At 34.2% G+C, this 25,883-nt stretch overlaps 1 long non-coding RNA gene across 1 annotated transcript; it reads right to left on the bottom strand.

Moving 5' to 3' along the window:
* Positions 1-13,645: 13,645 nt before the first annotated feature.
* Positions 13,646-17,853, bottom strand: LOC113691674 (uncharacterized). Its single transcript, XR_003448760.2, has 3 exons — positions 17,635-17,853; positions 15,290-15,370; positions 13,646-13,847 (listed from the first exon to the last, which is right to left on the bottom strand). It is a non-coding gene; the product is annotated as an uncharacterized lncRNA (long non-coding RNA).
* Positions 17,854-25,883: the final 8,030 nt, after the last annotated feature.

Raw genomic sequence — 25,883 nt, 5'->3', positions numbered from 1 at the left:
AACCTGAAAATCAACCCAAAATGGTATACACAATTGGACTTGAAAATTAATAAATGAAGGAAATGTAAGAGATTAAAAAAAAAGAAATTATCCTTTAAGCAAATAGTTTAATAAATTTTGCCCCCACTAATTAAGAACATTTCTTAGCTCTGTCACTGAAAGTATGTCGATTTTAGCTATTATTATTATGTTATGCACCCATATGACTAACTAGATTTTTAAGTATGATGAACATGAATCTGTTGAGGTAGATAACTAACTATTCATTTGATCAACTTTACCTATTCTTAATGAAGTTTAATTGTATGCTTTGTTAGAAACCTACTAATTTAAATGTTTCCATACACATGTAAATACATATACGCACAAACAGACACGCATTTAAAACCTTAATTTGGGGATCAATTTGATTAGACATTATTCATTTAAACATAATGGCCTTTAAAATGTATCAAGATTATACGTCAAGAGGTTACGATAAGAGATATGTACTGAGAAATTAATTAGATGTTAGTTCTACGGTGCAAAACGCAAAATAGTAAAGAAGCAATCTTATATAGTGTCTGCAGTTCCTTTGAATTATATTTCATCTCCAAAACACAATACACCATTGCCTGTTTTTCTCCACCTAATTATTGTTCTGACTTCAAATTATGATGAGTTTGCATCTATCCTTTTTGCTGATAATTTGCTTGAAAAAAAATTTAGAGAAATAGATTTTTTTTTTTAGGTGATGCATTAAAATACTTACATTTTTTTTAATATAAGGAATACTAATTGGCTAGGAACAATTCATCTTATCATTTCTTGTGCGCTCTTTCAATTTGCACAGTTGGAAATAGATATTACTATCAATATTACCATTATTATTCCTACTATTATTAATTATTATTAGTTATTATTAGTATCAATATTATTATTACTACTATTGTTATTGTATACATATAAGTTGCATTTGAAAGGGTGGTCAAAGAAGAAATACTTATTGCAATCGAAGAAGCATGTGATAAAGAAATATTTGTTCAAAAAATAAGAACAAGTTCTTCTATTTCAATCATAATACTTTGTATATTAAATTTGGGTAAGGTGAACTAAAAGTTATGAAACTTTTTCAAAATCTTATCTGGCCAACTATAGGTTTTTTTTCCTTGTCAAATAGTCGATTGAACTCTTAAACTGCTTCATTTTGGTCTCCGTCTAAAAAATGGATTAACCCAAATGGAATATGCTGCACCTCATGGGATGCTACATGTAGACTACATTAAAATTAGATTACATAGGGCTATATTGTAAAACTACCAGAAGCTGGGGTTAAAAATACAAAATAATAGAAAAGTGTGGGACTTGACCGCAAGTTCCATCTCGTTTAACCGATTTATTAATGGATTGGTCAAAATAGAGTTTTTTAGGAATTTGATCGGTTAATTGGCATGAAAAAAAATTATAATGGATTAGACGAGATTTTAAAAAAATGTGGTGACATATAGGGGTACAAACGAATCGAGTCGAGTTGAGTCGAGTCTTGACCTAATCGAACCGAGACTCAACTTAGTTTTATGAAATTCGAACTCGAATTCGAGGTCAACGAACTCAAAATGTAAAACTCGACCTTAAAAAAATAATAATAATTGTTCTTAATAAATAATAAAAAAATTAGAAATATATATGTAATTTTACTATTAAAATAAAAAATAATATATATATATAATCAAGTCGACTCATGAGCTAACGAGTTGATTATTTTTGAATTTGAATTCGACTTGATCAGTTTAAAGTCAACTCAAACTCGATATTGACCGAGCTCGGACTTGAGCTCCTTGGGAATAGGTCGATTCGTTTGCAGCCTTAGTGACATATGGTGTACTTTACCCTTCAAACTTTTCATGACATATGGTGTACTTTACCCTTCAAACATCTCGTTATTTTATAAGTCTTTTATCCAACTAATTGTAAAAGAAGTGACCGTTTTATTGCCGAGCATAACACTAATGAGTCAATCACAAAATGAAAGAAAAATAGATGGAGTTAACATTTGTGAGAATTAATAGAGCTTTATTTCAATTTTACACAATAATCTCAAGAAATTATAAATTTTCATTCTCTCTGCAACATTGTTAATACCACTAATGAACTATAATTGTAGCTTTTGGATAAAATTATGGGTTACCTGATGTTATGACTAACCTTTTCTTAAACAGTATTTACATGAAACATCATTTTGTATCAAAGTAATGTTTTAATCAAGCAGTTTATGTAATGTTTAAATTAAGTAATTTACCCAGAATTGAAAATTTAATGATTCGTAGGCATCCGTCCTTATTTATCCCTTGCTTGTTCATTTTAAATCCTTTTTACAATTTCACTATTTTTATATATGAAACCTAGAACATTAATCAGTTATAAAGAGCTCCAAGATGATATATGGAGATGTTAAAATATCATTTGAGTACCTATTAGAAGATTTTCTGTTTTTCTTTCCTGCATTTCATTCTTGTAATAGAAATTAAACTTTTTTCTACTAATAGAAATAAATCTTATATTTATCAATTTCTTCTCCTATCAAAATTATCGTACTCCTCTTCATCTTTTGCGAGACCGTCATAACCAGTAGGTATAGAGGGCTTCTTATCACTTCCCAAAAACTCAAACAGTCCGAGTAAGACTTTAATACCAAGTTACCTGAGCACAACCAGTGAATGTGCTTTGTGATGTCAAACCCTCAACAAATATATGTTTATGTATGTATGTATGTATGTAAATATGTGTATATATATATATATATAGACATACATACACACACAAATAAACATATATGTGTGTATTTACATAGTACATGCATATACTATATATATATAGACAGTGTGTGCATGTGTGTACACCATACAAAAGATGGTGAAGAATGTACGGTTTGAGAACCATTAATCGCCTAATTTAAATTTTAAATTTAAAGATCAATTGATCAAAAGAACCGTAAACAAGTTTGAATCACTTTAATTGACATAAGAGATTCAAAGTGGTGTTGCCGACTTGAAAGTTTTCTAAGCACAAAAATGTTCACAACACCACTAATCTTTCAATTTTGATGCTAATAAAATTGGTAATTAAAAAATTATACAATTCTAAGAAAAATTATCAAATTGAGAAGTTGGGCTATTACACTGGCCAAAGAGGAAAAGACAGGAAAAAAATTTCCTTGTACAATTTTTGAACTGAGAGAAAACATTTAAGTTTAGAAAATAAAAAACAAACTATATGAGAGGAAACAATAATAAAAATAATTTACTTATACAAATCTTAATCTGGGAAAATACGTCAAGCTGAACACAAAAAAAGAAAAAAAAAAAAGGAGTGCCTTAGTTGTTCAAATCTAGAAACAGCTAAAAAAAAATCTAGAATAAAAAAAATCAATTTATGTTCTTATACTAAATAAGGTTTATCTTTGACAACTCTTTTAACACTTTTTAGTACTCTGTCCCAGTTTACCTATCATAGTCAGCTTTGCATACAGTTCAAGAAAGGTATAAATTTCAACCACAACTTACTAACTATTAAAGCAACTTTTTTCCCATTATTGCCCATCTATTAATATTCAACATTGTGTGAGTTCAGTTTAGAATTTTAAAACCACACAACTACCAGATACAAAGATGATATGTATGTACACTATTTATTGGAAGAACAAGACTTAAATTTTTTTCCCCTCGCAAATCGTATGAAGGGTACACTAGAAAACTTGGGCATTATTTATTTCCATTTCTAAACCATGAAAAATATTTTTTTGGACAAACTAAAAGAGAAATCAAGACGTATAAAAGATTTTAATAAGAAGTATACATATTACCACCGAGCTTTCCTATTCTTATATTTCTACTTTGATAAGACATAAAAATCAGTGGAACTTATGCAAAAGTATGCTTAGAGCGTTTGCTTGCATGCTCAATCAAAACATACTAGAGATTGCAAAATATAAAACACGTACCTGGTTTAGTTTGAAGGAGTGGAAACTTGAGTTTTAATCCTTCACAGAGACTTGTTGAAAGATAGATGGAGAAATAATTTACGTGAAGCCTTAAAAGAGCAATGGGTAAGTATGCTGGACAAAGAAATTGTTTTGAGAAAGTTGAGAAGCTACAACGAAGGTTATAGCAAATTTATTGGGAAGACGAAGAAGATACCTTTTCGGTCTGGTCGGGATGGAATCCCATTTTTGCTTTTTGTATATGACACTCCAGCCTTTTCCTTGGAAGGGTAACCAGACGTCAATCTTTTAGCCATTTACCTTTTACACTTTAGTGTCCTAAAGGAAATGAAAGTTACAGAACTAATATTATGGGTGCAAGTCAAGCATCAAGAATAACCAACTTCCTTTAGAGGAGTTGGCCACCACGTGAATTGTGGGGTGGGAGGTCAAGGATTCACACCTTACATCCCATCAATATGCCACTATATATGACTTTTTTAAATTTATACGGCATGGTGCACCTTTCTGGTCCGATGATGATTCACCATGTTAGACTTGAGTAGGAGTAAATTAGCCGATTGTAGTTCACCATTAGGCTTAAGTAGGTTAGTCTAGATGTGCCATTATACAAAAAAAAAAAAAAAAAAAATCAACTCAAAACAAATCTTAATGGAGCAAAGTTCTCTTCTGGCCAATTTGTTAACCCCAGGTTTAGAGCTTTCAATTGGGTCGTTTGGGTTGGGCTCTATTAAATCCAAATCCAAGCTCATATCATAACTTATTCTTGAGCCCGAATTTGGCCCGCTCGAGCTCAAAACAATACCGCCCAAGCTTTGCCCTATTAGATGACGAGGCTTTGGGCTCAAAATGGGCTTGACCCAAAACAAAATATTTAACAGATTCCTTATCGTTAAAAATTGATATTTTTCCAAAGATGTAAGATTTTAATGGGAAAAAACTTAAATTTTTGGATACTTTTAATTAGTATCCTCAATTTCTTAAATAATACTAGTGTTAAAAATAACCAACATATAACATAATTTTTTGATACAATAATTGAACATACATATGTATACAAAATTTTAACACTAAACATTAAGGGATATTGGATAGGCTTATACCGGGTTAAGCCTTGAATTGCCCAAGCTGATCAATGAATTAAAAGAGATAAAACTATACTAAACTTATGCAATATAATAACAAATGAAAATTCCTTAGGTTATGGTATTCCTAACTACTCATGCAAGTGCTATTTTTGGATATCTGAGTACTACTATCTTTGCTAGTTATGGCGTAATTTCCTTATGCATGTGAAACCTATTTTTGTAGTGAATCAACTATACTGATATATTCAAGAACACATAAAGGGCAAACGAATATTTCTCTGTCAAGTTTAGGGCTTCCTTATTTAGAAAGTTTAGGGGTTCGGCATCTTGGCGGCATGGCAGCTGAGGCTGCCCCTCCACCTCCGGGTGGAGGGCATTCGACTTCCTCTTCCCCCACGTTTCGAAAAAAGGCTTTTTCTGAGCTATTCGCGCACCAGTCGCCGGCGGAGGTTGCGAAAGTTCAGGCGTCAATTACTACCCATCGTGGAGAGCCGGCGGTGGTCTTCAAGGCGAATGACATAGTTGCGGTGGTGACTCCTTGGATCATTGGATCAAGTGGGAAGATTTGTGTGCCAACTCGTCTCGGGAGGGATAGGTGTTCATTCGTTACTGGAGGTCCATTCAGCGTTCTCGCTCAAATTATGGTAGCGGTTCCGTACAAGTGATTGTTTATGGTCAACATTTATGCGGGCAAAGTACTGTCGACAGAGTCATCCATGCATGGTGGGGGCGATGCAGGGCAGCTCATATGTGTGGCGTCGCATGCTTCAAATACGTGAGATGGCGGAGCAAAAGCTTTGGTGGCTGGTCTGGTCTGGTCAGTGTAACTTCTGGTTTGACAATTGGCTGGGCTCTGGTCCTTTATGTCGGCGCCTACAAAGTGTCTCGGATCATTTAGTATCAGATTTTGTGTTGAATGGATGGTGGAATCGACAGTTGTTGTGGCGCTGGGTCCCGGATGACATAGTTTCAGAAATCGTTACCAAGTCGGCCCCAATAGGGTCCACGGACGATTGTGCGGTGTGGGCGTTGACGGAGTCAGGGGATTTCTCGATTGCTTCCTCCTACGTGCTACTCAGTAGGCAGACACCTTCTTCATTCATGTTTGACAAGGTTTGGCATCCTTCGATACCAATAAAGATATCTTTTTTCATGGTGCTATTGTTGCGGGATCGGTTGCCTTTAGCGTCATCGCTAGGGAGATTGCAGGTGTATGGCCCATCTAAGTGTTTTTGTTGCTCGGCCTCGGATTCCGAATCATTGGAGCATTTCTTTGCAGAAGGAGAATTAGCTCAGTTCTTGTGGACTTTTTTTGGGAACGGCGCGGGCGTGATATACCGAGGGATAGGGGTGCGTTCACGACTGGCTTTCTCGTATGGAATCAATACACACAGTGCTGCCTAGTATAATCTACTGGCATATTTGGTTAGCACGAAATCTTGCAATTTTTGAAAGGCAGTTCCTGAGTAGTCAGACCATTGGGGATCGTATCCTGGCAGATGTTGTGGGGCTATTTGGCGGGAAGTATGCAGGGGAGGTTATTGGACTTGGCTCCTAGTTGGCATTTTACTCCAATATCTCTGGATGGAGGCCTCATTATTCACATAGACTGGTTTGTTGGGAGGCTCCAGCCCAAGGGAATTTCAAGCTAAATACGAATGGTTGCTAATTAGGCAACCCAGGCATTAGTGGCGGGGGTGGTGTGCTCAGGGATTCATCCAGTGCAGTGTTGTTTGGGTTTTCTACTCCGTTTGGGGAGCTGACATGTATCCAAGCAGAGATTAAGTCTTTGCTGTTTGGGGTGCAGCAATGTCTCCTTCGGAAATTCTCGCGGATTCAGGTGGAGGTGGACTCTCTTGTGTTAATCAACATATTGCTAAATATCGAGGTGCCCGTGGTTAATTCAGTCGGAGCAAGATGCGTTAGTGGCAATCCAGGGTTTGGGATGGACAGTGGGGCATTGTTATCGTGAGGCAAATCAAGTGGCGGATGCTTTAGCCAAGATGGGGGCACTGTCAGAGGGTATTGTCTTCTATACATCACAGTTAGATTTACCAAGATTGGCAATGAGGGTCTTGGGTTTAGATAGGTCACAGCTACCCGTTATTCGTGTTAGAGTTGCTCGTAATTAAAGACTTTGTAATTTTGCTTTATGGTCTCTAATAATAAAAGGGGGCGGCGTCCCTTCCCGCATAAGGGGTTAGCAGGAAAAAAAAAACTATACTTATGACTAATCCATTCCTACTCTCGTAGTTATGAAATTAGCTACAAGTTCATTTCTTCTATGAAATTACATGAAATGAATCACTAAAACTACATAGGTGCACCTCTACTCTCGTGAGTGTACTCCCTAGGTTTAACACTTCTTGAACTAGTATTAAATCTCAATTTTCATTAAAGAAACAATACCTTTAGATAATCACAATTAATGGTACCAAGTTTGTCATGATTTAAAGAGTTAAAGTGCTAAATAACTTGTTCAAAATAATAGCATCAAATAGCCAAATAATAAACACTAACAATCATAGAAAATTCAACCAACCCAAGGCATAAACTTTAGAAACACATAATAAACATAAAATCCAAAACTTGAATATTAACTAAACTTAGAATCTAATACAAAAGATAAAGAGTTGGAAAGGTAAAGTAACTCTTATCACATGACCTCTTTCCTTGCCTTCTTCATCTCCACCCTCATCTTCATGTAGCTAACATACAAGAAAAGATAAACTATCTAAAACTAAATTATCCTACACTACTCTACACTAAAGAACCAAAAAACTACATTTTTGTGGTGTTTCTTGCACTCTCTAAACTCTCTTTAATCTTGAAAGTCCAGGGCTATATATAGAGGACTCTAGTCAAGAAATGAGGCTTTAAACATCCCTTTTTACAGTTGCAAAGTGGTTGTCAACGTCCATCGATAGCTGTGAATTATTGGGGGAAGAAACAAGTTGTGTAAGTGGAGAGTAGCCATTTCTGACCAGAATCTGGCCAAGAATCAGGCCAAAATCTGGCCGGATTGTTAGCCAAATTACTCTCCTGTCTTCTTGTCCAATTTATGTTCAATCTTCAATGTTGTTCCAATTTTGCCTCAACTTCAACTGAACTTTTCTTGATGATAGAAGCTGAATTAACTCTTGACAAAAACATAAAACTTGTAGCCCTTTGAGTTATCTTTCAATGCATCAAGAATCACCTCATTTGGATTTGTGTAGGCAGAGAAATGATAGAAATACTCTTGACTGCTCACTGCCTGGTCTCAGGTTCGATCATAGAAAATTAGTTACTGTAATTCAGATTTTTGACCTGGAAAACCTCCAAACTGGATTTCGATGTCTTCATAAGATTTGTAGATCTATCTCTTATCTTCATAATGGTTCAAGAATCATCTCAATCCGATCATTGTAACTCAAGTTATAGCAGAAATACGAAAATATGTCAAAACTCTCAACTTTCCTTTGCATCCAAATGAAGTATATATTCAATTCCTATACAAATTATGGACAAAATGTAAGTAAAAAATGACAAAAATCTCATTTAATCACTTGAAAGTATTTTAAACTAATTATAGCCAGAATGATCCATTTTCTTCCAATAATATAGCCAATGTGACTAAAAATAACATAAAATATCATTCAAATATAGTGTAAATTAGTCACTTGTCAATTCTCCCACACTTGAATCATTGCTTGTCCTCAAGCAATTAACACATAATCAACTACAATGATTCAAAAGGTGAAACAATATATGCACTTTTTTTCAAATTTAATTCCTCATGACTTGGCAAACAATCATTATACAATTGTTCAAATTACACTAAATACTCATAATATCAAGAAAAAGAAAGATAATTATACCCTAATTTTAACAAATTAAATTTAATCTCTCACCCTAACCTAATTTCACAAGTAAGCAAATCACATAGTCAATTTATAATTTTTCTTTTCCTATAATCATCTTTTTCTCAAAATTTTTAACTAAGAGGGATTTACGGCCGGATATCTTATTTAAATTGTGAAAACATCTTTTGACGCGAAGACTGGCTCTTTTAGGTGAAGAGCTCCGGTTACTCAACATTTCATTTATTTAAATTGTTATGCATACTCTTAATTCAAGTACCTTTTAACGCGAGTATCAACATTTGTAGATGCCAACCCCCGGTTACTCGATACAAGAATCATTGGAGTAGAACAAAAAACTCTTATTCTTCTTTTTTTTTCTTTTTCTTCTTCTTCTTCTTTTTTTCATTTTCAAAAGTAAAAGACAATAAATAGATATTTTCTTGTAGAAAATATATAAGAATAATCAAAGGAAGAGTATAACTTTTATTGATTATATCAATCACTTACTTGCAAAATTAAGTAAAGAGGAGAAATCTCATTAAACATGCAAAGTTATAGGCATAATTCTCCTTACTTTCCCGGATATACTTTCTAAAATGCAAAAATTCTAATTGCATAATAACCATTTTCAAGTCAAATGAGGACTAAATTTTTCAAAATACATATAAAGTTTCAACAAATGGAAGAATTAGACACTTAAAGTTGGAACAATTTGGCTCTTTTTAAATAAAAGTGCAAAAATTTGAAGAATTTTTGGGCTATAGTGAAATATTGAAAAAAATTTTAGAAAAATTTTGATAGAGTTTTCCTTTGTAACTGGAAGAAATTCCTTGCCAACAAACCCAATTTCAAGAAAATTATCCACATGGCAATATTTTCAAGCACAATTCCAACATTTCTAATGCATTTAAGTTCTCAAAATATCGTCACATGGCATAAATAGCAAAGCCAATTATTCCCCTCTACCACACTTTAACTTTACATTGTCCTTAATGTAAGAAAGGAAAAATAACGGAAGGAAGAGAAAGTAGTACTCCCCTAATGAACTTGCGCTATCCAAATCCATTGCCAAGTGATAAATTTTCAACTTTAAGAAGTCTTGAAACACTAAAATCGCAACATAAATGAAGATCACTTGGATGAGTTCATATAAAAGAAATAAGAAAAATCACTAAAAAGTAAACATTAAAAGCACTAAGGAAAACCACTAAAACAAAAGAAAAACAAGCGACAATGCTAAAGTAAACATGCAAGGTTGGGAAAATGAACGAGGGTGATGGTGACGAGTACTCCATCAAGTAGCTGCTTGGTCAGGTAAAAAAGGTGGAGTTGGTGGAGTTTCAATGCCAAATTTAGCCTCAATGTGACGAAGACACTCGGAATTCTGTTTGTTCTCTTGTCTACTTTTCTTCACATCGGCCTCAATACAAAACAGCTTATCCATCATCTTTTTGAGAAAAGACTGAGTGTCTTGCGGTGATGATGGACGACGTGAGGAGGAAGGATCGGTTGAGACTGGTTGGGTAGTTCTCTCAACCCCTTGAGCTTCTTCAATACGTGCAATTTCAGCTTCTTTCTCTTGCCGACTGTCACCTTGAGCATCTTCTTGAGTCGAAAGACCACCCACGTCTTTGATTTTCAAAAGAAATTTGCAAAAATCCAATGCGAAAATATCCTTCTTCTTGAAGCATGTAGGAATAGCATTAGAGAAATCAATTCCAACCCTTTGAAACACCAAAGTCAAAAAGCGAGCGTAAGGGAATGCATGTTTGACATCATTACTTCGATCCACAGCCCACATGTGGTTGGTGATAATGCTTCCCAATGGAATGTCTTGGATGTTGCCTAGGCCATGCTCCATTTTGTTCAAGAAATAGATGTCGCTTGAGCGCGCTTCATTGGTACTATTTGCTCTTGGAATTATATTGGAGGCAAACAAATAGATGAGAAGACGATGAGACTCTGGAAAGGAAGAAGTCAACACGGAGTATCGCCCAATTTTACGAGTAGACTTGTACTTAATTCCCAAGCGTGCAAGTGCCTCTAGCATGTTCCACGAGTCCAAATCATGAGGTTTAAATGCTTTCTTCAAATCAACCTTATATCCAATGTCAGAAACTTGAAGAAGGCATTGCAAATGAGCTCTATGGATTCGGATTTTGGTTCCTCGCACTGTACTTGTAATTACTTCCATGTCAAAGTGAAAAGACTATTTGTCCTCCACATTTGCATAAAATTCATGGACAAGCTCTTCATAATAAATATTTGGGAGGTTGAAAAAAATTCTCCCATCCCAATTTACAAAGTAGGTCTTGAGATAGTAGACCTCCTTTACATCTGGAATGACATCCTTCTCCACTAACACCTTAGCTCTCCTTTGAGAATTATACTAAGTTTCATTTTCGGCTGAGGTGAAACGCGACCGATTATATGGGATTTGCTCCTCTTGTTCCTCTTGTTCTTGTTCTTCTTCTACTTGTTGTTGAGTCTTCTCTTCGGATGATGGTTCATCTTCAAACACAAGTTGTCTACTTGTTTTTCTTTTCATACGCGGTGGTCTAGAAGTAAACATAGAAACTTCTCCTTTTCTCTTGGGAGGTGAAGATTACACCCCGATTTTCCTAGTGCCAGTCATTGTGCCTAAATAAAATTATTAAGTATTAACTCCATTTAATAGGTATATTATTAAATAAGGATAACGAATACTCGTTCACGTTTACCTTTATCTTTAAAGAGACAAATTCACTAACTTACTTACATAATAAGTAGCAATCAACACCATAAGTAAGTATCAAAATCGATTATCAACAACAAGTGCTCTTATATGAAACATATAAGCACATAATGTCCAAATAGTTAGACGAAACAATTAAACAAATACACAACTCACTCCCATCTTAATGACCTAAATAAGCATAATTAAATACTAAATAGCACCTTAACCATGAGTTTTAAGCTTTAAATGGTTATTAATTCACCTTTCACCAAAAATTCTAGAATAAACATGCCAAAAATAAAGAGATAAGCAATTTAGGCATAAACTTAGCATGTAAATATTCTAGAGCAATCCATCTATCTCATAAAATTTTCTTCAATCCAATTAACTCAAGAAATTGGCTAATAATTATCAAGTCACATTAATTCTCAAAATTAGCTAAAAATTGCTAAATTCACCAAATAATCACAAACCCATGAGTTAAACATCACCAATAATCATCAATAACCTTAATAAGCACAATGGAAAGCACCAAACTTCACAAAATAAAGAAATTCGAAATTACCCAAAAATTAGAAAAAAGTGAAAAATGACAAAATTCAAATGACAATATTTGGTGAAAATTTGTTACCTCAAACTTGTTGGTTGATAATTATGGATGCAAATGGTGAAGAAATCCCAAAAAATCTCACTCTAATTCGGCCTCAAATGGAGAGTTCAAAAATTTGAAACCCTTGTTCTTGCCAAACTCAAATTCGAATTAAAACTTGTTTTTGTTGAAGTTTAAATTATGAAATCATCTCTAGAGGTAAAGAGAAGTGTTTTGGTGAAATTGGTTTGAAGATTGGATGGTGAAAAGAGTGATTTTAGTGAGTAATGTGTGTTTTAGGTGTGAGTGTGTGTAGGTTGAAGGAGAAAGAAAGGGGAATTGTGAGGAATCCCTCTTGTGCTCGATACTGGCCGGATTCTGGCCAGAGAACAAAAAAAATTTGTTGTCCTCCCTTGTATATCCGGCCTTGAATTCAGCTAATATTTGGCAGGATTTGCTGCAAAAAATTTTTATTTCTGTAGTTTTTCGTCCAGTTTTCTGCTTGATCAAGTTTTCACACTCACCCGATTTTCAACTGTTTTCATGTTCTTCAAGAAAAATCCACTTTAAACCATAAAAATGTACTTTTCTCAACCAAATACACTTAGAAACACATGATCATGCATTAATATAACTTTAAATGAAACATTTTAAATGCATGAAATGAATCAAATGAACATAAAAACTCCCATTTTGCTTCAATATAGCCACTTTTACAATTGAGATCATTTGCATGAATCCTTGCCATTGCCACCTACAAAACACATAAAAATACTAATCAAACAACTAAAACCTACTAAAAACAAGAAATCGTTGGGTTACCTCCCAATAAGCGCTTCTTTATAGTCATTAGCTTGACTATAGCACCTCATTTTTTTAAGGAGGTTTAATTAATGAATAATTCACCATTTTAGGTCATGGTGGATCATTAAAAGGTGGTTTAACAACTAGAGCCACGTGTTCTAATGATATGAGAGGTAAAAATAGGTTACCTAATTCAAGTGAGTCATATATATTATCTTGGATGTGCATCACTTGAGTACTCACCAAAGGAACGTCCTCATAGCTTTCTTGGGGAATAATACCTTTAAAACCTATACTTTCAACACATTTCTCAAGATGGGTGAAAAATGAGTCGTTAAGGCTCATCTCTTGAGCTTCAAGGTTAGTTCCAAAAGTACTATCATGTGAAATGGACATTTTCTTTGTGAAACACAATTGAAATTTATCATTTTCATCAAAATGCAATCCATTTTCACTTGCAACATGCTCATCATTCATGCTAGGGTCATAATGCATATTATTAGAAAAAATAACTTCACACAATACATGTAATTGTTCTAGTGACGCCCCCACTTCTCCCTAAGGCGAACCAAAGGGTATCCGCGGGACGCCTACCCAACTCTCGCCAGGACTTACTACAATCCATTATTCGAAAGCTCAAAATACTTTAAGTAACTTCAATACATAATTAAAGTACTTCAAATATCTCACACTTACAATTATATAACTTTCAAGCTTAAATACAATCCAACGGAAAAGAGTACAATAGCTATCAGTTATAATATAATTTAAAGTCTCCAAAAGAAAACAATCTAGTACTACGCACGAGCACCCTTGGTCTCGAACCCTGTAAAAGAAAATCACAACGTGGAATGAGCTACACAGCCCAGTGAGGTTCCAAGACACTCTAACAGTTCAAATAAATCAAGTAGGTTGGGCATATCATATGCATGGTTCAAGGTTACACAATGGCATGTTATCATGAGGTGATAATCATTATACGGGTAATTTGAGACATGTATCATGGTATGAGACATTTATCATGAGACAGTTATCATGGTTCAAGACATTGGCATGTATAGTTCACGAGTGATTGGAACTTATTACAGGTGCGAGTAATTAAGCATATTACAGGTATGGAGCATTAACATGAAACAGATATCATGATATGAGTACATTGGACAGGTAACAGGTATGGAGCATATCACAGGCATAGCTCAGGATTTCATGTTGGAATTTTAGCATGAAACAATTATCATGATACAAGGTAAACATATACTGTAGGATACGGTGTTCCAGTGGAACTCTGTCGGTCATCTGCACCTTATGACTTCCGGATCCCCTCGGTTTGATTGGCCATCACCTTATCCCTCCAGTGGTATTACTCGAGTATACCGAAACGGTGGCCCAGGGTTCCAACCTACCCGACCGAGCCCAATCCTGGCTCAAGTAAGTCAGTAACCAAGGGTAGGGCCCAAGTTCAGTTTAGAGCTTACAACATGCACGGTAACCAAGTAATTCGACAAAAGGTAAAATTCATCATTTGAGTAGGTCAAGTGAGGTAAAGTATACACTCGCCTAATAATAATGGACAGTTTCATATAACATGTGATTCATGATAATCAAGTAGTCAAGTGGATACTTAGCACGTTGCACGTAAGCAATACAAGTTGATTTCATGGAAGCATGTAATTCACGAATATCGAAGAGTCATGCAGATTGGAAATCATGTGAGCAGATAGTCAAGTAATCAGGTAGTCATGTGGGTTGGTAAACGGTTAACGGTTAACGGTTAACGGTTAACGGTTAACGGTTAACGGTTGACGATTAACGGTTGAGTAGTGACGGTTAATTGACAGGCATTTGTCATATTAATAGGCCATCATTGGCCGTTATCCCATTTTTACCATGTGAGAGTCGAGGAGATTCACTCCAACGACGTATGCAACCTTAGCATACCAAGTCATGTTATTCGAGCATTTCCAAGCATGAGTTATTCATCTCAAAAGAGAACGAGTGCGATAAAGTACACACTCGACTCCATTTTTCAAAAAAAAATCGAGTAGGCTAAGCAAGCAATCTAGCAAGTTAAGCATGTATCGAGTTCATATGGTCATTTGATATGGTTAATCATTTAACCAATTCATGGAGATATGCAATGCAAGTATACATTCCTTAAATAGGCATGAGTATGGTAAATACTTAACACATAGTACTTAGCAATTAATAATCATGAAATAAACATGTCCTAAACTTATTCAAATACGTATTCCTATATGGAACACTCACCTAGTCAAAACAAGCGAGTAGTTCTCAAACAAGCGTTTTAGGTGTCCGCTCCGAGATCCTCTTGAAGGTTCCCTCGAGTGCCTGAGCAAACAATCGTTGTTTATTACACACTATCGTTTAAAATCCCCAATTATCACGAAGGGTCACACACTAGTACAATCTAGAAAATATCGCAATGATGAGCCTAAATTTCCTCGTAAAATCAAGGTCCAAGAGTAGAGTTCAAAAACTCAAGAATAATCCGATTTTTATCCCCAAAATCATTGGATGGAAGCAAGTAAGTATGAAATCAAGAAAATCATTTTTCAAACGAATGACCGAAGTCGGATGAAGATAAGACACGTCACAATCCGGCGAAGAACTGGCCGGATATCCGGCCGGATTTCTATGAAAATGTTTCCCGCGCAAATATTTTCAAAAAGTTAAGAATTATCGGATTTAGGGGCATTGTTGGAAAAATCATAACTCATTCTCTGAAAGTCCAAAATTGGAAAACTTGATACCATTGGAAACCTCTTTGAAAGTAATAAAAGTTATTAGAAGACACTTTTCAATGAATCCAAGTGGAAGACATTCAAAAATTGGTTCAAAGTTCGTAACTTGAATTACCAAGACAGATTTAAGTTGATTTTCGGCCAACTTTGGAAATTCAGCAAAATTCACTTGTTTTGAACTAACCTTTGAAATTTGAAAATTAGTTAGTGTTGAAATCCAAGAGTATAAAAAAGCAAGCGGAATGAGAAACGGAGTTTCGAGCACCAAGATATAGTACTCCAAGTTGCTGAAAAAGTTAAGACTGTGGGCTATTTTCCAGGTTTGAAGACAAGATTCGAAGTATCATTTGGTCATCGAGTTGGCATTGGAAATACATAAAACTTGGTACACTAAGTCTTCCATGTGTGAACAACATTTCTACCAAGTTTCATACAAAAACTCTCACGGTAAGGCAGTCATTAAAACAACCAAAGTTTATGAAGAGTTTCAAGGCTAAACTACCTTCTCACTTTTCTTTTGTTTACAAACTTTTTGTACCATGAAATCAGTTCCAAATCTCTCTATTATTGAAACCAAGAGTTCATAAACATCCACTGAGCAATTTAAAGACCATTGACATCCAAATTTTCGAAATAAAACTCTCCAAATCAGATTTGACCATTTGGCTAAGAGAAAACGAAAAGTTTCCAGATTCGATGAGTGAATTTTGTGACATCATTTGCATATCAAAATGGTCTTAGAATATTACCAAATTTTGCACAATTAAACCTCCATATGAGGATTACTCTTCTATCAAATTTTATTTGAAAATTCACACGGGAAGGTAGTTAACTAAACCATCAAAGTTCAAGAAATTTCCCAAGATAAAATTGTCTTCTAGCTCTTCTTTCCTTTTTAAACATTTTGTCCAAAGCAACCAACCCAAATCTGGTTTATTTGTGAAACAAAGTCCAAGGAACATCTAATATAAAGTTTGGTAGATGTTGGACGTCAAAGTTTCCAAAACAACAAGTCCCAAATCATTGTTAGTTACAAATCTGTCCAAGTAGAAAATTCTATCACTATAGCAGTTTTAATCTTTGGCCACAACTCACTCGATTCAACTTGGAATTGGGTGTGGTTGATGGCGTTGGAAAGCTCTCTCATAAAGCTGAATTTTATCAGAAGAAACCATTTTCAAATTACATTCACAAACAGCTCGTTTTTGAGCATCAAGATACAAGTCCTGTCCTGTCTCCTGGAGAGAAACGAAACAGGACAGTGATTTTCAATCGAATGGTGTGACTCACTCAAGGGGAACCAGAACATGAAATTGGTACTAATGGAAAGCTGGGAATGTCTAGTTTCCAATGCCACAAACGGCACTTGATTTTGACATCGAAGTGAAGAGTTATGGCCGATACAAAATGACTGCCTGGGCAATACGGGATTCATTTTCCAGTTTTGCTAACTTTGGAAATCAACTCATTTGACCAACCAAACCTCAATATTTTTCAATGAAACTTTCTACACAACTCATATAACATGTAAACAACATAATCAAGTCATTAAACCCTCAAAATTCTGCAGAAAAGGGTACAATCAAAGCAGGGGCAAAATCAGAATTTTTTTTCTCCATGCACCCCTTGAAGTTTCTACTAGGTATACACCATTAATCTACCATTTTGAGCATTAAACCAACATTAAATCCATCATCAAGCATGAAATCAGTCCCCAAGACAAAGGTGGGAGTTCATAGAGCCCACCCATTTTATGTTGCACTAAATTAAAGCTACCCATGAGAATCCAAGAGCTCATGAGTGTAATCTAACTTCCATAAATCAAGAATTAAGAGGTTGATCGTTCATTACCTCTCTTGATGACTAAATCAGAATTTTTCGTCACTTTGAAGCTCAAGAAAACCATGGAAATGAAGCCCCTTTTCTAGCTTAAGATGATCACCAAGTGATTAGCTAGGTGTGGTTCAATTTTGGTGGAGTTTGGTGGTGTTTTGTTGAAGAAATGAAGATGGGATTTGAAGAGCTTTGAGTGGTTTCTTTTGTTTCCTTGGCCGGCTGTTCTTGGAGCAGAAAAAGAAGGAGTTGTACGGCACTTTAGATGATGAATTGAAGGGTTTTGATCTAGTGTGATGCACCCATGAGAAGCTTAAGAATGTGTGGCCCAAAATGCTCCAAAAGTCAACTCTCCTGCGTTTTGTGCTCGATTCCTCTTGCATTTGTTTCACTAGTGCACTAAACCTCTAATGCACTTCCATTCATATAAATATTATTCACTCTTAATTGTCCCAAAATAAGGGTCTAAAATCCCTCAATTAAATCGTGCGTGTGAAAATGCGTATTTCCAATTTAAGCGCGATAACGCAAAATCTCTAAGAAATTCTTATAACGATAGTACTAATAACTATCACTTGAGTATTTAAACATTAAAATACCTAATTTAGGTCCATTGTACATGTCTCCAATATTCCAAATTTATTGTACTCTCAATCGATCAAGATTTCCAAAGACGTGTTCACTATTTTCACTAAACGAGCTCCCGGAAATTAATTTTTGAAACTAGTCAATTTAAAAATATAATGAAAATATATTTCCATGTAATTAGGTCTCAAGAGCTTAGAAAATAATATTCAGAATAAAAGGCCAAATAAATAATTAAATAAGCTAGAAATAGGAGATTAAATAAGTAAATTTTACGAGTCCTCACAGTTCTTGTATTCTACAAAAGTGCGAGGTTAATTCATCTAATCTTTCCTCAACCCTATCAAAACGACCAGAAGTCGCATTAGTTAACTTTTCTATGGCTAAAATTGATTATAGAATTTTCTACAGCTAGCTCCCAAGATGCATTAGAACCATTAGTTAATGTTTCACTTTCTAATTTCCAAGATAGAGGTGCATTAGCTAACCTTTCTATTGCCAATTTCCAAGAGGGTTTAGATTCAAATTAGACACATTCGAGTTGGTAATCATAAAAACATGGAGAATCACTATATGCACATTGATTATCTCAACCATAAGCATAAGAATTCCCCCGATAAGGGTTTTCTTGATCAAAACAAGAATTATAATGCCCAAATTCACCATAATAATTCATATTTTGTACTTTTCTACATGTATGAGTAGCATGATAAGCTCCACACAAGTCACAAATCATATGATAAAAATTAAAAGTATTAACATTCCTCTTTTGCTCAATTTTATGCATAATGGTGTTCAATTGAACTTGTAACATTATAACATCAAATTTAGCCTTTAAACTCTTTCAACCATTTTCGAAAGACATACCTTTGATAATTTTTTAGTTACCTCTATCAAAGGAGTTTTGCACGTAGTAACCATTCGTTGCAGACCTTCTACTTCTCAAGCATTGTCTGCCCATTTATTCTATTCTCCTTGAACCCCTAAACATGCTTTTAAAATAATTCAAAACAAGTTTAGTCAAGAAGAATAGATGACTTGACACACAAATGAAAACATACAAATAAAGACTCAACAAACATATAAGACACAACAAAATAACACTAAACACAAGAAAAACAAGAAAAATGTCTAAATTAATAAAGTTGTTCTTGGTACCGATATTGGCAAATCTTCCCCGGTAACGGCGCCAAAAACTTCACGGGATTTTACTATAAGTACATGTTTAAATCCAATTTATACCCGTTTTGATTGCAAGTATACATGTCAACTAGTAGTTTAGCACATATATCGGGTCGATCTCACGAGAAAGATTGAACAATTACCGGCACTACTAAAACTTCTCTATTATTTAGATGATCAATGAATTAAAAGAAATAAAACTATGCTAAACTTATACAAGATAATAACAAATGAAAACTTCTTAGGTTATGATATTCCTAACTATAGTGCTATTTTTGGATCATTGAGTACTACTATCTTGACTAGTTATGGCGTAATTTCCTTATGCATGTGAAACCTACTTTCATAGTGAATCAACTATACTTATAACTAATCCATACCTACTCTCGTGGTTATGAAATTAGTTACAAGTTCATTTCTTCTATGAAATTACATGAAATGAATCACTAAAACCATATAGGTGCACATCTACTCTCGTGAGTGTACTCCTTAAGTTTAGCACTTCTTGAACTAGTATTAAATCTCAATTTTCATTGAAGAAACAACACCTTTAGATAATCACAATTAATGGTACCAAGCTAATCATGATTTAAAGAGTTAAAGTGCTAAATAACTTGCTCAAAATAATAGCATCAAATAGCCAAATAATAAACACTAACAATCATAAAAAGTTCAACCAAACCCAAGGCATAAACTTTAGAAACACATAATAAACATAAAATCCAAAACTTGTATATTAACTAAACTTAGAATCTAATACAAAAGATAAAGAGTTGGAAAAGTAAAGTAACCCTTGTCACTTGAGCTCTTTCCTTGCCTTCTTCATCTCCATCTTCATTTTCATGTAGCTAACATACAAGAAAGGATAAACTATCTAAAACTAAACTATCCTACACTACTCTACACTAAAGAACCAAAAAACTACATTTTTGTAGTGTTTCTTGCACTCTCTAAGCTTTCTTTAATCTTGAAAATCTATGGCTATATATAGAGGACTCTAGTCAAGAAATGAGGCTTCAAACATCCCTTTTTACAGTTGCGCGGTTGTCAATGTCCATCAATAGCTGTGAATTATTGGAGGAAACAAGTTGTGCAAGTGGAGAGTAGCCATTTCTGACCAGATTCTGACCAAGAATCCGGCCAGAATCTAGTCGGATTGTCGGCCGGATTACTCCCCTGTCTTCTTGTACAATTTATGTTCAATCTTCAATGTTGTTCTAATTTTGTCTCAACCTCAACTGAACTTTTTTTGATGATAGAAGCTGAATTAACTCTTGACAAAAACATGAAACTTATAGCCCTTTGAGTTATCTTTCAATGCATCAAGAATCACCTCATTTGGATTTGTGTAGGCAGAGAAATGATAGAAATACTCTTGACTGCTCACTGCCTTGTCTCAGCTTCGACTATAGAAAATTAGCTACTATAATTCGGATTTGTGACCTGGAAAACCTTCAAACTGGATTTGGATGTCTCCACAAGATTTGTAGATCTATCTCTTATCTTCACAATGGTCTTAGAATCATCTCAATCTGATCATTGTAGCACAAGTTATAGTCAAAATACGAAAATATATCAAAACTGTCAACTTTCCTTTGCATCCAAATGAAGTATATTTCTAACTCCTATACAAATTATGGATAAAATGCAAGTAAAAAGTGACAAAAACCTCATTTAATCACTTGAAAGCATTTTAAATTAATTATAGCCAGAATGATCCATTTTCTTCCAATAATATAGCCAAAATGACTAAAAATAACATAAAATATCATTCAAATATAGCATAAATTAGTCACTTATCAAGGATTCAATAACCGGGTTCTTTCATTTGGCAAATGTCGGAATTCGCATTAAAAAGCTTAAATGGCTAAAGACTAAGTATTCCCCCAGAAAAAAAAAACTCAAGTGTGGGGATATTTTAGAAAACAAAAAAATATGTGCTAATAGTGAAAAATGTGGAAGCGTTTAATGAATTGTTAGCCCGCTAATCCATGAATTTCAATGTTGAGATTTTGTTTAATAGTCGAACCATTTGCTAATGGATGTTGGTTGAATATTTTATATTCTTAGATTAGTTAGTCCGAAATTGAAAGAGTCCTTAATCTTGAAAGCTAACTGGAGAGATATTTCTTGAAAATTGCTACTAACACTTGACATATGTTTTAATTGTATCTTGACAATAGATGATTCGAGCAATAGCCATTATTTGAATTTGATTGCTTGATTTGTTGTTTTCACACTTGAGGACAAGTATGGTTTAGGTGTGGGGGAAATTGATAGGTTGCATTTTTGTCATCAATTTTATGGTTATTTCCCTCCTTTATTTTACCAAATATTGCGTTAATTGATTAATTCTACTTATATTTGGTTAATTGTGCTAATTGTAGGAAAAAGAGCAAAACGTGACAAAAAGAGAAAATTTTTCAATTAATTTGATAGTGGCACGTTCGGGACCTATTTCCAAATTCGATTCAAACTCTAGGCAGCCTTAGAGGAAGATTTGGAAGATTTGAATTATAATTATTAGTTTTATGATTGAAGTAGGAAACTTGAAATACTTTCTTTTGTGGCTTTAGGAGACTAGTTTTATTTGGTAGTAGACTTGAATTATGAAGCTAGAAGAGAAAAGGCCATTCCCATTTGATTAGGACTTCAACTAAAAATAAAAGCGTGAGGACTATTTGCTTTGCAAGAGGGACGACGGCCACTTGGCCTTTTGGCCAATCTTTTGTTTTCTCTAGTTTTTCTCCTATCAAAGACTAATGCGGCTGGTTTTGGAAAAATAGTGTGAATTGCTTCAATTGGCTATGCGCAATTAATTTCTTTTCTAGTCAAAGAACAATAGAGGTTTTGGTTCATCTAAAAATTGTGAGATCGAACTAATTTTATTTATTTCTCTTATTCACTAGTATTTGCATATTTTTTGATTGTAGTGCTTATGATTGTTATATTAATTGAGTATCCTGGGCCCTGATGTTGAATTAATTTAGCAACCTAATGTCAATTGGAGCGTTAAATTCGTAATTGTTTAATTGCTCTAAAATAATGGCAACTGGCATGATTGGATTTGAGTCAGGGGAATACACAGACTAATCTAAAATAATCCTGGTAACGTGTTATTTGGTTAGAATGTTATTTGGTTAGAATATGGCTCCTCTAATACGTAAAGCAATTGGGGAATTAAATCTTACGGGCATACCTAGAATTATTTCTCGATTAGGGTAGTGATTAACAGGCGTACATTAATCACTGATACAGTAAGGAGAAGTTGACTGTCATCCCTTGTTTGGCAGTTATAACTTATTTATTAGTTAATAATTGGAACTACCTTTGCATCGATGATCAATTAGGAGAACCATTATTGAAGTTATTTCTTGGTTAGAGCTTAGTTATTGTTAATTTGGTTTTAATAAATTGTCATTTAATTTTTAGTTGGCTATTCATTTTTATTCGAACCGTTTAATTATTTCCATTGCTATAAAAAAAACCCCCCATTGTTAGTTTGAACTTCAAAAGGACAAATATCCCCAGTTCCTGTGGATTCGACCCTACTTATCACTATCTACAAAAATTATACTTTGTTTGAGCAGGTATTTATGATTACACAGGCTCAACAACCTGTCAATTGTTTTATTGTTTGCCCTTTCTTTACTTTTTCTTGCTCCTTGATTTTCTTATTTTCATTTTTTTGGTTTGGCTAAACACTTCGGTGGTTTGGAATCAAGGGGTAGGCCAAGTTAAGGACTATACTTGTTCTTTTTCAATGTTAAATATTAAGTAATAAATTGTTTGGGTTTTTACTTCTAGGCATTTATTTTATTTGTAACTATTTCTCTTAATTTTTTTCAGCAAGAGAGTAACAGGATTTGAAAAAGGAGACAAGGGAGGGGGATTTGACACTAGGACTTCTAATTCCTTAGACCTTAATTTTAGCCTATAGACAAGATCTTCTCTACAGTTGTTTTAGTCTTGTTTTACACTTTTACAAATTTAAAGTCTTATGCTTTTCGCTTGATCATAATATGTTAACCTATCACTAATTAGAAAATAAATTTGTATTTCTACAATAATGTTCTTCTACTCTTTAATATTTATTTATGCATGATTTTTAGACTATATTTTTCCTTTGATTTTATTTAAATACCACATTAGGTTAGAAATTGACACTAAATTTTATTTGCTCTTTAGCTTTCTCTTTTCAATTTTTTTATTTTGTTTTTATTAAAACAATGCATTTTCACATAAGTTAAAACTAAAATGATACTCTTCTCTTTTTTTTTCCTCTATTGTTCTAATTTAAACTATAAATGTTTGTATAGCACGGGTCAGATTGCAAGTATTGTAACATATTTACTCATATTTATTCCATAAAAGTATTGCTTTCTAAATATTCAACTACCACACTAATTTTTAAAAACTTTTGTACATAAATTTATTGAAATATGGTAATATTCATCAAATATTGCAATTTATACCCAAAAAATTAAAAAGTACTCTTTGATATAGTTATTAAACTTTTCCAGTGATTCTAAATCTAGGACTACAAAATTGTTCTAAATGAAATACAGAAGACGTAGCAATCCATATTCAATATCTAGCAAAGTTATTAAATTTATTACTATAACAATTAAATTCACACTGAACAAAGTATGTATAAAAATGCAAACTTTATTAAACAAGAAAAAAGTTGTCAAAAGAGTTAAAATTGAATGTGTAAATGCCTTATAGTTCTTGAATATCACTCCTTTGTAAGGGCTTTGATAGAAGACTTTTATCAAGGATATTTTTTTGGCACCCAAATATACAAAGGCATAATTTATTGTAGAAAATATATATTGTGACTGCAGATAAAGTACATTGTGAAAGCATTTCACATGATTGCGTATTACAATTACTAAGTCCAATCCTAACGGCATAATACAACACATAAAACACTTTTATAATTTAAAAATAAAAAAACAAAATAAGCAAAATATGCTTATATAAATTCAAGACATATTTTACCACTGCTAAGATTTCCATCCATGTCCAGCATCCCAATCCATCAATCAAGACAATAGTAAGCGGACCATATTACTTGCTTAACTTGCTCATTCCTACAACATTAAAAAAAATAAGGCATCAATATTACAACTTTGACATGACTTATTGTGACAGTCCCACCTCTCCCTAAGGCGAACCAAAGGGTTCGGCGGACCGCCTGCCCAACTCTCGCCGGGACTCAGTCGTTCACTACAGTCCTCAAATAAATTACAATATAAGTCTCAAATATACATCAGATGTTCCACAAATTTACATATCATAAGCAAAGCGTCCACGCTTAGAATTAGTTTCCGCTTCATACATCCATGCGATCCTTGATACCAACTACTATACAAGAGGAAGTCCAAATTCAAAGTACACAACATCCACTTCAATTCCAAATCTAAACTGTACAAGATATAAGCCATCTAGCCACGTGAATAAGTACTACAAGCCTTTCCTTCGCCACGAGCCCTGTGGAGGGGAATAAAATATTTTTGGGGTGAGCTAGAAGCTCAGTGAGTAACCAATAAAATCAGTAATCAAATATATTTCAAGATAATGCACTTCGATGATGTCATGAGTCAAAGATCAAATGCACGTTTATTGCTCTCATGAGCCAGTGAAATCAGTGTACTTAAACACCCAACGCTCAAAAAATCCTTTTAACGTTAACGTTCAACAGTAAAAGGGAGCAACGTTGGTGCTCCAGATCATGTCATGAACTCACGAAAGTGGTGGCGACGTTGGCTCCAGGTAAATAGTAGAGGAGACGTTGGTGTTCAGCACAAGACTCCCCAATAACTCATTTAAGCCAAATCATTTCATGGACTCACATGCCGGCACACATGATATGCAAACGAGTAAATAATGCAAGAAACACTTCGTAAGTAACTTTGAAAACAGTTTAGGGTCACTCACCTTCACGGCTCAAGAACCATCCATCATATATCATTACCTTACCCGAATCCAAGCCCTAAATCACAAACTCAAAGCAATCATACATTCTCAAAGTTCAGACAGCATTTCTCCATAAATGCTTCATTTCCAACCTACAATATATTACCAATCACACATACGGTTAATAAGCAATAAAATATATCTAATTAGGCCACAATATCCCTCAATCAAAGCTAATTAGAAGCTTAAGAGCCACCATTAGAAAAACTCCCAATTAAACCCTAGAAACCGGAATTCATTCCCTCAAGCATAAATTTGGGCAGTATGCCCTTTGTCTTTACCCAATTTTTCAGCCATTTGGCTTCATTATTTTTCTCATTCAAACCCAAAGGTACACACACAACAATCTAACTTCAATAGCCGTTCAATAGTCTCAAAACAATACAAGGACAAAAATTCAAGTTAATAACAAGTGCGGAAATAAGATTTAGTAAAAGACAGATTTGATAGAGTTTTGCGAAAAGGACACATCCGAGGCTACACTTATCGGATTGGTGTTCAACTTATACCATTTCGAA

Source organism: Coffea arabica, chromosome 6c, assembly GCF_036785885.1.
Source record: "Coffea arabica cultivar ET-39 chromosome 6c, Coffea Arabica ET-39 HiFi, whole genome shotgun sequence".
In the NCBI taxonomy this organism is placed as follows: Eukaryota; Viridiplantae; Streptophyta; class Magnoliopsida; order Gentianales; family Rubiaceae; genus Coffea; species Coffea arabica.
Note: the sequence above shows the minus strand (reverse complement) of the source record. Positions and strands in the feature narration are given on the sequence as shown.